The sequence below is a fragment of the Podarcis erhardii genome (assembly GCF_964252035.2).
Source record: "Podarcis erhardii genome assembly, chromosome: 6".
Lineage (NCBI taxonomy): Eukaryota > Metazoa > Chordata > Lepidosauria > Squamata > Lacertidae > Podarcis > Podarcis erhardii.
This window is the reverse complement of record NC_138510.1, coordinates 90,279,621-90,291,733: the sequence shown is the minus strand read 5'-3', so window position 1 is coordinate 90,291,733 and position 12,113 is coordinate 90,279,621. Positions and strand designations below refer to the sequence as shown.

Here is a 12,113-nt window from a genome sequence, read left to right as displayed (position 1 = left end):
CCCCCCCCCGCAACGTTTGGAAGTGAAAATAGATATATAAAAGTCAGTGCTTTATGTGATTCAGCCACATGGTGGAGCAATACACAAAGATTAAAGAAGCCATGATAGCCGGTTCTGAAAAGCTGGGATGGTTTGTGTTTTCAGAGACATGGCCATGAGGCTAGGAGTTAATGACAGTCATGTTGACACCATGAACTGAAGGATCCTAGTGTTACTCTGAGCCTCGGCCACAAGGAATGTGCAGCAGCAGAAAAATGCTAACGCTGTTCTAGGCTGCACCAACGGAAGTCCAGGGTCCTGATCAAGGGAAGTCATAGTCCTGCTCTCTCCTGCCTTGGTCAGACCACACCTGGAGTCCTGTGTCCAGTTCTGGGCACCACCATTTAAGAAGGATGTTGACAAGCTGGAACATGTGCAGAGGAGGGCAACCAAGATGATCAACAGTCTGGAAACTAAGTCTTATGAGGAACGCTTGAAGGAGCTGGGTACATTTAGCCTGGAAAAGAGGAGACTGAGAGGAGATCTGATAGCCATCTTCAAATAACTTAAGGGCTGTCACGCGGAAGAGGGAACAAGCTTGTTTTCTCCTGCTTTGGAGGGTAGGACTCGAACCCATGGCTTCAAGTTACAAGAAAGGAGATTCTGATGAAATATTCGTAAAAACTTTCTGATAGTAAGGGCTGTTTGGCAGTGGAGCAGACTCCCACGAGAGGCAGTGGACTCTTCTCCCATGGAGGTTTTTAAGCAGAGCTTGGATGGCCATCTGCCATGGATGCTTTTGCTGAGATTCCTGCATCGCAGGGGGTTAGACTAGATGACCCCTGGGTCCCTTCCAACGCTCAGATTCTATGATTCTATGAAAATGATCTGGATTAATGACTGCCACCCACCAGTTTCATATTCAAAACTGCTTTCCACCCCGTTATTACTATATATAAAGAATACATTAAAGTAGACAAAAAACAACTTACAAAAAGGATCAATAAATGTGTCACCTTTATTATAATCACATGGCAGATTTTCTTTTGTGAATGAAATAAAATGGTTTCAATCAGTTTTTAATAACCAACAATCAAACGAAGAGCTTGGGGAGCATTCAGTGCTTTTTTTCTTTAAAAATGTTTAGGGGTACTCTCATTTTGACTTGAGGAAATCACCACTTTACAGTTCAAATCAAGGAAAATAAAAACAGTAAATAGACAAAAGTACAAAGAACATGCATTACCTCATATTACACAACACCTTTGCCCCATCTTTTGTTTTTACAGAGTCTTCATTAACTTTACACTTCTTTTCTGGCTGTGTTGATGAAAAATAGTTTGTAATTTTCCTACTCATATTAAAATACTGCCCCTCAGTGAGGCCAAACTTTCATCGCTAAAACACCACACATCCACATTCCACACATTAAACGCTCGCTTCCGTCGGAGACTCAGGAAACACCAGGAATGGAAATGAGGCTGCCATCGGGGGCAGATTTGGAACTGACGATTCACCGTACTAGAGAAGAAACTAAGAAATTCTAAAATCTTTGTTTCTTCTCCTGTTAGATTCCCAAAATGTTTAGGGGTATATGTACCCCTGCATCCCCCCCCGAAAAAAGCACTGGGTAAATTTAAACATGGCTTAGATCAACTCCCTAGATGTTCAGTATCCAGGGGTTCAGTGCCTGGCACCCACAAACTCATGGCAAAGGGGAGTCTGGCACCCACAAACTCATGACATTTCACTTCCTTGCAACCTAAGGAAAGCTGTTTATTGGCAGAACACACTGGGCAGAAACTGAAAGAAACAGGGGGATGAGGAGGTCTAAGGGTGAAATCCTGCTCCTGTCCATCATAATACTGGACAGATTACTATAGGGTGTTGAGAGGGGTTATTTTTAACTATTAAGTGAGAAACAGCAGCCATAGTCTAGCCCAGAAGTGTTGTCCCTTGGTGACTCCGCCATGTTTAAAAGTGTGTGTGTTTGCAGGGTGTTTCTTTTTCCCCACTTTTTTTATATAAAAAAAAATTAAAATATTTTTATTAAGTACAAATTAGAAAACATACATATTTACAACAAAAGAAAACACAAAAGAAAAAGAAAATACATGTAACCAAGGGAAAAAAATTAGAGAATATTTTGTCTCTTTTCATATTTACAGTTATTTATACCTCTATAAAATGCTATTCACAATAAAGCAGTGAAATGAAAGATATCAGAAAAAGGAAAAAAGGACAAAGAAAAATAAAGAAGTAAAAGAAAAAGATCATAGGTGAAAAATTTTAAAAGTAGATAAGTACTCACAATACATAGTCATTTCCCATCTATATTTATATTCATTTGTATAATTTCATCTTGTCCTTATCTACCTTAAAAAAAGTGTGTGTGTTTTTTTAAAAAAAGACTTCCACCGTGTTTCCTGTCCTGTTCAGAAATGCACTGTGCTGGATGAAGCCAGCTCTAGTTCTTTTCTAAATTGAATAAAACCACTTAACCCACTGGAAGATATATCTGAAAAATAAATATTAAGGAGAGCAATGCCCATTGTTAAGGAAGGTAGCTAAAGTAACGGAGTCATGTTTTCCATTGTGACACGTCCCCTGCTGATTGGTTGGCTGAGAACTTTGGACGGAGCATCTATTAGAGAGAGCTTTCTGAGAGAAGGAAAGCAGGAGACGTAAATTTTGATTTGAAAAAAAAAAAATGAAACCATCTCGTCTGTAAATAGGATCTCTTATTCTTTCCCCTTTCTTTAGTTATTTCTTAAGATTTAGACACATAGGGTACCAGGTCATGGTTAGACTAATTTATTAATTTTAGAAGATTGTCCTCAGGGCCCCTTAGATGCTTTGAGGGAAATGGTTTGCAGTGCAGAGATAGAATCGAGGAAATAACTAGAATCCATTTTGTGACCTTCTTCCTTTTCTTCCCTAGATGCTCCGGTCTGCGCAGGTTGAGAGAGCTGCTGGCCTCCTGTTGCCGCTCCATCAAAATCCATCCCCTGGACTGTTTGAAGGAAGAAAGTGTCATGGTGGACGGAAAGAAGGTTAAAGTGTGAACCATCTATGTGAGACCGAGTGACCAGGGGATGGATGCCACCAGTGCTTCTACCAGTGGTGAGTGTTGATCTTAATAAATGAAAATATTAGGAATCTTTTTTCTTCTTTTCTCTTCTAGGCAGTAACAGCAGTGAGGCCATGCCCATTGTTAAGCAAGGTAGCTCAAGTAACCGTGTCATGTCCTCCATTGTGACACGTCCCCTGCTGAGCGACTTTGGACAGAGCATCTGAATTATGGTTTGGAAAAAAATGAAACCATCATCTCGTCTGTAAGTATATCTCTTCTTCTTTCCGCAGTCTGCTTCTTTTGCTATCCCTTAAGGTTTAGACACATAGGGAACCAGGTCATGGTTAGATTTATTTTTAAAGATTGTCCTCAGGGGCCCCTTAGATGTTTTGAGGGAAATGGCTTGCAGTGCAGAGATAGAGAGTATCGAGGAAATAACTAGAATCCATTTTGTGACCTTCTTCCTTTTCTTCCCTAGATGTTCCGGTCTGCGCAGGTTGAGAGAGCTGCTGGCCTCCTGTTGCCGTTCCATCAAAATCCATCCCCTGGACTCTTTGAAGGAGGATACTGTGGTGGTTGATGGCAGAAAGATTAGAGTGCAAACGATTTATGTGAGACCGAGAGACCAGGGGATGGATGCCACCAGTGATTCCACCAGTGGTGAGTGTTGATCTTCATAAATGAAAATATTACGAATCTTTTTTCTTCTTTTCTCTTCCAGGCAGTGACAGCAGTGAGGCCATGCCCATTGTTAAGCAAGGTAGCTAAAGTAACCATGTCATGTCCTCCATTGTGACATGTCTTTGCTGAGTGACTTGGCCGAGAACTTTGGACAGAGCATCTATTAGAGTGAGTGAGAGAGGGAAAGTGTGAGAAGTGAATTGTGGTGTGGAAAAAAATGAAACCATCATCTCGTCTGTAAGAAGGATCTCTTATTCTTTCCCGTTTCTTTAGCTATTCCCTAAGATTTAGACACATAGGGAACCAGGTCTTCTTTAGATTAGTTTTTAAAGATTGTCCTCAGGGGCCCCTTAGATGCTTTGAGGGAAATGGCTTGCAGTGCAGGGATAGAATCGAGGAAATAACTAGAATCTATTTCGTGACCTTCTTCCTTTTCTTCCCTAGATGCTCTGGTCTGCGCAGGCTGGGTGATCTGCTGGCCTCCTGTTGCCGCTCCATCAAAATCCATCCCCTCGACTGTTTGAAGGAGGAAAGCGTGGTGGTAGATGGAAGAAATATTAAAGTGAGAACGATTTATGTGAGACCGAGAGACCAGGGGATGGATGCCACCAGTGATTCCACCAGTGGTGAGTGCTGATCTTCATAAATGAAAATATTACGAATCTTTTTCTTCTTTTCTCTTCCAGGCAGTAACAGCAGTGAGGCCATGCCCATTGTTAAGCAAGGTAGCTAAAGTAACCATGTCATGTCCTTCATTGTGACACGTCCCCTGCTGAGTGACTTGGCCGAGAACTTCGGGCAGAGCATCTATTAGAGTTGAGTGAGAGAGGGAAAGTGTGAGAAGTGAATTGTGGTTTGGGAAAAAATGAAACCATCATCCCGTCTGTAAGTAGGATCTCTTATTCTTTCCCGTTTCTTTAGCTTTAGATTCCTTAAGATTTAGACACATAGGGAACCAGGTCATGGTTAGATTAGTTTTTAAAGATTGTCCTCAGGGGCCCCTTATATGCTTTGAAGGAAATGGCTTGCAGTGCAGGGATAGAATCGAGGAAATAACTAGAATCCATTTCGTGACCTTCTTCCTTTTCTTCCCTAGATGCTCCGGTCTGAACAGGATTCGAGAGCTGCTGGCCTCCTGTTGCCGTTCCATCAAAATCCATCCCCTGGACTGTTTGAAGGAGGAATGCGTGATAGAAATGGAAGAAAGATTAAAGTGTGAACAATTTATGTGAGACCGAGAGACCAGGGGATGGATGCCACCAGTGCTTCTACCAGTGGTGAGTGTTGATCTTCATAACTGAAATATTAAGAATCCTTTTTCTTTTTTCTCTTCCAGGCAGTGACAGCAGTGAGGCCAGAAGCTCCAGTACAGCTGTCCCCCTGCCTTGCCCAGTTTCCCTTCCCCAGAAATCCAGTTAGAAAAGTAAATTGATAAATATTTCTATTGTTATTCCTTGGGGGTGCTTTTGTCCAACAGTTGTGGGCATGGGTGGAAATCCCAGGTCACCTGACGCCTGGAGCAGAGCTTGATGGTTTCCCGTTTCTTTAGATATTCCTAAATTTAGTGAGTGAATTTAGTGAGAGTGTGTTTGTGGACATAATGAAGTTTCCTTCATCTCGTCTGTAAGTAGGATCTCTTATTCTTTCCACAGTCTGTTTCTTTGGCTATCCCTTAAAATTTAGACGCATAGGGAACCAGGTCATGGTTAGATTTATTTTTAAAGATTGTCCTCAGGGGCCCCTTAGATGCTTTGAGGGAAATGGCTTGTAGTGCAGAGACAGAGAGTATCGAGGAAATAACTAGAATCCATTTTGTGACCTTCTTCCTTTTCTTCCCTAGATGTTCCGGTCTGCGCAGACTGGGTGATCTGCTGGCCTCCTGTTGCCGTTCCATCAAAATCCATCCCCTGGACTGTTTGAAGGAGGATACTGTGGTGGTTGATGGCAGAAAGATTAGAGTGCAAACGATTTATGTGAGACCGAAAGACCAGGGGATGGATGCCACCAGTGCTTCTACCAATGGTGAGTGTTGATCTTAATAAATGAAAATATTAGGAATCTTTTTTTCTTCTTTTCTCTTCTAGGCAGTAACAGCAATGAGGCCATGCCCATTGTTAAGCAAGGTGGCTAAAGTAACCATAACTAGAATCCATTTTGTGACCTTCTTCCTTTTCTTCCCTAGATGTTCCGGTCTGCGCAGGCTGGGTGATCTGCTGGCCTCCTGTTGCCGCTCCATCAAAATCCATCCCCTCGACTGTTTGAAGGAGGAAAGCGTGGTGGTAGATGGAAGAAATATTAAAGTGAGAACGATTTATGTGAGACCGAGAGACCAGGGGATGGATGCCACCAGTGATTCCACCAGTGGTGAGTGTTGATCTTCATAAATGAAAATATTACGAATCTTTTTTCTTCTTTTCTCTTCCAGGCAGTGACAGCAGTGAGGCCATGCCCATTGTTAAGCAAGGTAGCTAAAGTAACCATGTCATGTCCTCCATTGTGACACGTCCCCTGCTGAGTGACTTGGCCGAGAACTTCGGGCAGAGCATCTATTAGAGTTGAGTGAGAGAGGGAAAGTGTGAGAAGTGAATTGTGGTTTGGGAAAAAATGAAACCATCATCCCGTCTGTAAGTAGGATCTCTTATTCTTTCCCGTTTCTTTAGCTTTAGATTCCTTAAGATTTAGACACATAGGGAACCAGGTCATGGTTAGATTAGTTTTTAAAGATTGTCTTCAGGGGCCCCTTATATGCTTTGAAGGAAATGGCTTGCAGTGCAGGGATAGAATCGAGGAAATAACTAGAATCCATTTCGTGACCTTCTTCCTTTTCTTCCCTAGATGTTCCGGTCTGAACAGGATTCGAGAGCTGCTGGCCTCCTGTTGCCGTTCCATCAAAATCCATCCCCTGGACTGTTTGAAGGAGGAATGCGTGATAGAAATGGAAGAAAGATTAAAGTGCGAACAATTTATGTGAGACCGAGAGACCAGGGGATGGATGCCACCAGTGCTTCTACCAGTGGTGAGTGTTGATCTTCATAACTGAAATATTAAGAATCCTTTTTCTTCTTTTCTCTTCCAGACAGTGACAGCAGTGAGGCCAGAAGCTCCAGTACAGCTGCCCCCCCTGCCTTTGCCCAGTTCCCCTTCCCAAGAAATCCAGTTAGAAAAATAAATTAATAAATATTTCTATTGTTATTCTAATAAAGTCTTTGATCCTTGGGAGTGCTTTTGTCCAACAGTTTTGGGCATGGGTGGAAATCCCAGGTCACCTGACGCCTGGAGCAGAGCTTGATGGTGGTCGCAAGGCTCCCAGATGTGGTGGGAGAGCCAACTGATGTTGCCTTCTTGCCTCCAACAAAACACGTTTTGTGGTTGCACCCTTCCTAACCAAAGAGTGTGCCCTCTTGACCTTCTTCTTTTTCTTCCTTAGATCTTCCTGTCTGCACAGGATTTGAGAGTTGCTCACCTCCGGTTGCCGTTCCATCAAAATCCATTCCCTGGACTGTATGAGGGAAGAAAGCGTCATAGTAGATGGAAGGAGAATTAAAGTGAGAACCATCTATGTGAGACCGAAAGACCAGGGGATGGATGCCACCAGTGCTTCTACCAGTGGTGAGTGGTGATCTGTCTCCTTCTGTCGTGCCACTAAGTTCCATCCCTTGACTTGTTTGAAGGAGGAAAGCGTAGTGGTAGAAGGAAGGAGGATTAAAGTGAGAACCATCTATGTGAGACCGAGAGACCAGGGGATGGATGCCACCAGTGCTTCTACCAGTGGTGAGTGTTGATCTGTCTCCTGCTGTCGTGCCACTAAGATCCATCCCCTGGACTGTGAGGAGGAGGAGACTGTGATGGTGATGGAGAAGGGAAAGGAAAGAGAGAGAGTATCAAGGAAGCATCTAGAACCCATTCCCTGATTATTTTCCGTCTTCTTCCCTAGGTTTCAAAGTCTGAGAAGGCTCCATGGGCTGCTGGTCTCCTGCTGTCGCATGCCGAAGATCCATTCCCTGGTCTGTGAGAAGGATGAATGAGAGGAGGTGAACATCATAAAGAACGAGAAGGTGGAGAATGTGAAAATCCGAAGGATATATGTAAAACCATGGGACCAGGGGATGGATGCCACCGATACCAACATGGATGGTGAGTGCTGATCTTTGTTCATGAGGAACAGGGAGGCCGGAGAGAATCTGTCTCACTGGGTGGGGGGGGGGGAGAGGCAGCTCCCTTATTCAAAAAGAGTTCAGGAATGGGATGAAGACTTTGGGAAGAGCAACTATTTGAGAGTCCATGTGAGAGGAGGACGTTTTTGAGGAAGCAAACATGTTTTCTAGTGCAAGGAAGAGACTTTCTTCATCTAAAGTGTAAGTAGGATTCCACATTCTTTCTGCATTCTGCTTCTTATGCTATCCCTCAAGATTTAGAAACATAGGGAACCAAATTCAGCACAGAGATAGAGAGTATCAGGGAAGTAACTAGAAGCAATTTCCTGACTATTTCCCCTCTTCTTCCCTAGATTCCACAGTCTGCACAGGCTGGGTGAACTGCTGGCCTCCTGTTGCCGTTCCATCAAAATCCATCCCCTGGACTGTTTGAAGGAGGAAAGCGTGGTGGTAGATGGAAGAAAGATTAAAGTGAGAACCATTTATGTAAGACCAAGAGACCAGGGGATGGATGCCACCAGTGCTTCCACCAGTGGTGAGTGTTGATCTTAATAAATGAAAATATTAGGAATCTTTTTTCTTCTTTTCTCTTCCAGGAGTGACAGCAGTGAGGCCATAAGCTCCAGCACAGCTCTCCCCCTGCCTTTGCGCAGTTCCCCTTCCCCAGAAATCCAGTGAGAAGATAAATATAATAAATATTTCTATTGTTATTCTAATAAAGTCTTTGATCATGACTTTATCCTTGGGTGCTTTTGTCCAACAATTCAAGATTGTCCAACAATTCAACGTTCAAGAAGACTTCCGGGACATCCCTTTTGAAGAAGAGAGAGAACAATTTCTCTTTAATTCTGTCCTTTTCCATTACGGTGTAGCGCTCACTGCAGTCTCTCAGGTTTGCAGGTGTGCCCATGAGTTCAAAGGGTTGGCAACGCAACTTAGACTGCTGGACTAGGACTGGGGGACCCGGGTTCAAATCCCGCCTCACCCATGGAACTTAATGGGTGGCCTTGGGTACTCACTACCTCTTGACCACCTCATACAGTTGTTGTGGGGATGGGATGAGGGAGGGAGGCAGGGAGAATAGCGTTAGCCACCTGGAGATCATTGCAGGAAAGATGGGCTATCAATGTAATAATAAATGGAAAAATTAAAAATCTTTTCTTTTCTCTTCCAGGAAGCCACAACAGTGAGGCCAGCAGCTCTAGCACAGATCTCCCTCCCCCACCAAGACCCAGTCCCCCCTTCCCTACAAACCCAAATAGAGAAATAAATAAATAAATATTATTATTCTAATAAAGTTCCCTTATGAACATGCTAGTCTGTGACCATCCTTTTGTCCTATGGGGTGTTTTTTCCCTACATTTGTGAGCATGGGTGGAAATCCCGAGTCTCGCTGCAGGAGTCGACAGTTTGGCTCCTTCCTTGGTTGTTGCTCCTAGATGGAACTGCGCATGTGTGAAGACAAGACAGAGACTTCCAAGCTGGATCAATAAACGTGTCACCCGTTGTCTGAAAACCTTTATCCTAATCACATGCCAGATTTTCTTTTGTGAACGAAATAAAATTCTTCTAAATAGTTTTTCAATGTTGGCATTTGTCTGTCTCAAGAAGCAATGGAGTGCGCCTCCAGGGGTGAGGTCAAAAGTCAAGCAATAGTGTTAGCAGTCCCAAAGTGACCTCTCCAGGGAGCAAGACTGGGCAGTGTGTCTGGAGGTCCTGGGCTTCCTAGATGACAAGACTCCCTCTCTTGGCCTTGCAGATGTGTCCCCAAGGAAAGTAGAGTTAGGCACCAGCTGGGCTGCAGGAGTTGTCAGAAGGGGTTGTAAACAGCGCCATCCAACCGCCTGAGGGACTCCACTCCAGATTTGTGTAGGGTTTACTCCTTACCCTTTTCAGCTCCCAAAGATATCCCACAAGGCAAATTAGGATCAGAGTTTTCCTTCTCAATGGGCTATCTTTCTAGGTGGATGAGCCCCATCTGCCCCTCTCTTCCCTCCACAGCATTGCAGAAACCACCTTCTTGACCACTGGGCCCACGCTTGGTCTTGTCCGCTCAATCTGCTGGAGCCTGTCTTTGCACACAGGGGAAGTTCCTGAGCATTTGAGACTCCTTGGCTGCCCTCACCTGGTTTAGGTGGCCAGTCAAAGCTGTTCCCAGGATGCGGCCTCTATTGCATGCTGACCGTTTCTAGGAGCAAGAGAACAGACTTTTTATAAAAGAATGGAAATGGTTTATTGAATAATTGCAGACAAATTGTAAACAGATAAGAACCCTGGCGGGATTATTGTAATAATAACCCGCTCCCTGTCCCCCCAAAACAAATATAAATATTAAGGATTAGAATATTAATAAAGGAGAAGAAGTTAGTAAATGAAAGAAGTTAATATTATTAGAAATATGAATTTGGAGAACTGCTAAATAGGTGATATAATGAAATTCAGTTAGAGGGTATTCAAGGAAGTCAGGAAGTTAAAATTCACGAAAGCTCATACCAAGAACTGACTTAGTTGGTCTTTAAGGTGCTACTGGAAGGAATTTGTTTTGTTTTATTTTTATGTGTTTTTCTTTTGTGTGTGGTAATGTTTTTCTTTTTTCTTGTTTTTCTTTGTTTTTCATGTGATAAGTGTGAAAACCAATACACATTTTTTTTTTTTTATAAAATGTAGTTGTTTTGCTGCTGCTTTTTTCTGTTCCTGCTCCTCTAGTATACGACAGCAACTTCCCCCACTAGGAATCTCTGCTTGGGCTTTCACAGTGGCGTAGCGTGGGGGGTGCAGGGGGTGCTGGCCGCACCGGGTGCAACATCTGGGGGTTAGGGTTAGGGGGCGCAAATCCATGGGTTAGGGGGCGCAAATCCACGGGTTAGGGGGCGCAAATTACTTGCCTTGCCCCGGATGCTGACAACCCACGCTACGCCACTGGGCTTTCATTGGCCATAAGCAATATCCCATCGAGCCAGGGGGCAACACTCCCTGGAGAGATATCCCCCATCTCGCCCATCTTTGGGGTTTGACTTTGGCTTTGGTCTTGCCTTCAAGGGGTATAGCCTCTGTGCATGTACAGAGTTCATGATTCAGCAAATCAAAGGAAGAAGGCCAGGACTGGCTTTCCTCAGCAGGGACACAAGGTAGAGGAAGGTGTACGTTTAAGAAATCAAATTCCCCAAGGGCTGAAACTCTAATTGTTCAGCCAATTAAAAAACCCAAATACTCTCATTAGAGTGCTTCGTATCTGGCAGGCAGGGCTTGTGTGCTTTGTTCATGATCCCTTGAATGTCCTGAGGCCATTGTGCAGCAGCCGTAAGTATTGGTGCTCTGGGAGTGAGACATTGTCCTCAGAAGGCAAAGAGTAACTGAGCTTCCTTTTTCTCTCCCTTGGAGACCCTGAAGAAGGAGCTGGCCAGCTTGTGATTGTCCGTTCAGAGTCTACTGCAACCAGATGCGTTCTCTGGCCAGCAAAGAGTGGGGAGAGAGGTAGGAAAAAGGGGGACCAGCACTTGTGCTTAAAATGAGCTTTCATACGCGGTCATCCTGCCCCACACTCACATTCCAAAATATCTGCATGCTCACCTATCCAAGAGGTGGTTGGTGTTGGGCTGGGGGGTCCCAGAAGGCAGAATAAGTTGAGAAGCAAAGCCCAAGAAGTTTGAGGCACCCTCCTCACATCCACCCAAACCCAATCTAAACAGCTTTGCTCCAGAACCAGCCCCTCCCTTCAGTTCTGTTCAGTTAAGAATGTCAGTTAAGAGGGACCAACTGTATTTTCTTGATTCTTGCCTGATGTTATAATGAGCATGCACACTGGTATCTGTTTACCTGTAAGCACACCCCTTTAGTTTAGCTATTTTTAAAATAATAATAATAATAATAATAATAATAATAATAATAATAATAATAATAATAAATACCTTTATTGTCAAGGTACAACCTGTGTGCAATGAAATTAACTGACCCTCCCCCCCCCCACAAACAATCTCATTGCACTCTGTGTGCTTGTCGCACAACACACACACCAACCCCGAAAGTCAGTGGCACTATATTATTTTCCGTTCAGCAGCCTAACAGCCCACAGATAGAATCTGGTTTTGAGCCTGTTGGTACGACTGATTATATTTCTATATCTCCTGCCCGAGGGTAGAAGATTAAAGAGGTGCTGGCCGGGGTGTGAATCGTCCCTGAGAATTTTCCCGCTCTCCTTTTAAAAAAAATAAAAATAAAATCCCTGA

General features: G+C 43.8%; 2 long non-coding RNA genes across 3 annotated transcripts; one reads left to right on the top strand and one right to left on the bottom strand.

Moving 5' to 3' along the window:
• Positions 1 to 200: 200 nt before the first annotated feature.
• Positions 201 to 7,011, top strand: LOC309343976. Of its 2 annotated transcripts, XR_014157458.1 has the most exons (4): positions 201 to 485; positions 2,921 to 3,102; positions 3,531 to 5,755; positions 5,916 to 7,011. It is a non-coding gene; the product is annotated as an uncharacterized lncRNA (long non-coding RNA). The 2 variants fall into 2 exon arrangements; XR_014157459.1 differs by lacking the exon at positions 201 to 485 and having other exon boundaries at positions 2,857 to 3,102.
• Positions 7,012 to 9,936: 2,925 nt separating this feature from the next.
• LOC309343977 lies at positions 9,937 to 11,709 on the bottom strand. The gene is made up of 2 exons (XR_014157460.1): positions 11,458 to 11,709; positions 9,937 to 10,075 (listed from the first exon to the last, which is right to left on the bottom strand). It is a non-coding gene; the product is annotated as an uncharacterized lncRNA (long non-coding RNA).
• Between the last annotated feature and the right edge of the window lie 404 nt (positions 11,710 to 12,113).